Source organism: Scylla paramamosain, chromosome 49, assembly GCF_035594125.1.
Source record: "Scylla paramamosain isolate STU-SP2022 chromosome 49, ASM3559412v1, whole genome shotgun sequence".
NCBI lineage: Eukaryota > Metazoa > Arthropoda > Malacostraca > Decapoda > Portunidae > Scylla > Scylla paramamosain.
Window position 1 is genome coordinate 2,687,501 of NC_087199.1, and position 2,500 is coordinate 2,690,000.

The window sequence follows — 2,500 nt, forward strand, 5'->3', positions numbered from 1 at the left end:
GTTTCAGGGGCAGCAGTGGCCAGTGGGACAAAACAGCAGCAGCAGCAGCAGCAGCAGCAGTGACAGCGACGAGACAGCACGAGAAAGCAGGAAAAGCGAGGCTCTCATTCAAAAATATTGCATAAAAATGAAGGAACAAAGAGAATACTGAAAAAAAAAAAGAAATACTGAATACAGGATGAAAATGATGACAAATACAGATAAGAGCTGTTACAAATAAGTAATGAGAAATAGAGAATGTCAGATAAAAACAATGAGAAATAGAGAATAAAAGCCCATGTATATATATTTTTCTAATACAGTGTTACATAATACTGTTTATAAAATGTGTTGATTAAATTATGAAAGACTATAAAGGACACAAAATAAAATAATAAAAAAGATAAGAAAATGCAATGTACATTTTCTATAACACAACAATACGTAGTGCTTAGAAACGTGTGTGTGTGTGTGTGTGTGTGTGTGTGTGTGTGTGTGTGTGTGTGTGTGTGTGTGAACAGAAATGATAATGGTCATACTGATTAGTGAAGAGAAGATAGGAAGTAATTAAAAAGTAGGAAGATTACAATAAAGTGTGTAATATATATAAAAATAGTTAAAATGATGAGTACCTTTAAACAATGGGATTATTATAACAACTACTAACAACACTGGCTTAGGGGAGATTATTATTATTATTATTATTATTATTATTATTATTATTATTATTATTATTATTACTATTACTATTATTATTATAGACGTGTTATATCAATTGACTATACATTTTCTTTTCATATTATACACTGTTATTTTGGGGGAGCGATCATAGAAAATGGGGCGAGGGTGACGACACACACACACACACACACACACACACACACACACACACACACACACACACACACACACACACACACACACACACCACTACTACTAATATAATACAAGCGTTAGTTTTTCCCATCAGTTTGTTGTAACGCGAAAGAATCTTTGACCCGCGGCCGCCGTGTGACCTGACCTGACCTTAGCTAGACTAACTTCACCTCGCCTCACCTAGACCTCCTTTAACCTAACTTCACCTCACTTGATCTGACGTAGCCTAACCTAATTTCACCTGACCTAACCTAACCTAATTTCACCTGACCTAAACTAACCTAACCTAGCAGTGTGACCTAACTTAATTTACATAACTTAATTCATATCTTAGCCTAGTTTATCCTTACCTCCACTGTGACCTGACCTAACTAACCAAACAACACTCCTAACCTAACCTAACTTGACCTAACCTAACCAAACATCACTCCTAACCTAACCTCCACTGTGACCTAACCTAACCTAAGCTAACTTCACTCCTAACTCCCAGCATATGACCTAGACTGAGACACTTTGACCTTTTGAACTTAGTCACGTGACCTCATACCTCTGTGACCCAGTTTGACCTGACACGGCGGCCGGGGTCAAGTCTCCTGGCGGGGGTGACACAAGCCAGGTCACCCACCCCCCCCTTGAAGCGACATCTGGTGCCCCCCCACCCTAACTGGCACCTTGGTAGCTTCACCTTCCTAACTAAAATTCGTATTCATTTATATATTTATTTATTTTTTTTACTGCCTTGGTGTAACTTCACTAACTTCCTTCCTAACTTAAGTTCATATTTGTTTATTTATTTATTAGCTCAAACTTCCTCGTGTGGGCAAATTTATGTGTTTCCCTTAATTCTACATTTGTTTATTTTTTCAGCTTATAATTTTCTTTTTCTTTTCTTTTTAACTTCAAAATTCACCTGACATAAATTTACCTTCATATTTATTTATTCTTAGCTTACAATTTTCATATTTTAAAGAAAGCCTCAATATTTACCTGAAATTTTTATCGTACCTTGCATAGCTTTCTTTTAATAATTTCATATATTTATCTGTTAAGCTTTTATTTTTTTTCCCTTTTCTTTAAGAAACTTCAGCATTCAATTGCCTTCATATCATACCGTACTTAACTTCCTTCTAACTTCATTTTTCTAATTTTATATTTCTTTACTTTTTTAACGTATAATTTTCTCGACTTTAAAAACTTGAATACATATTTATCTAACTTTCTAACTTCATTTTTCTAACTTTATATTTCTTTACTTTTTTAACGTATAATTTTCTCGACTTTAAAAACTTCAATACATATTTATCTAACTTTCTAACTTCGTTCCTAACTTCCTTACTTCACCTGATATTTATTATATTATTTATAATTGGCTCGTAATCTTAATTTCTAGATTTACCTCAATTCTTGACCATATTTTGTATAAGTTTCTTCCTAACTTCGTCCCTAACTTTTTATTAATTTATTTTTATCTTTAGTTTATGATTCTTTTACTTTAACATTCACCTAACTTGTTTGGAATAATTTGCTAGGCTTCCTTTCTAACTTCTCCCGTTCTTTCCTTCCTAACTTCATCTGATATACTATATTTATTTTTTTTATTACAGTATTAAGTTAAAAAAAATCTTATTTACCTATTGTAACTTGT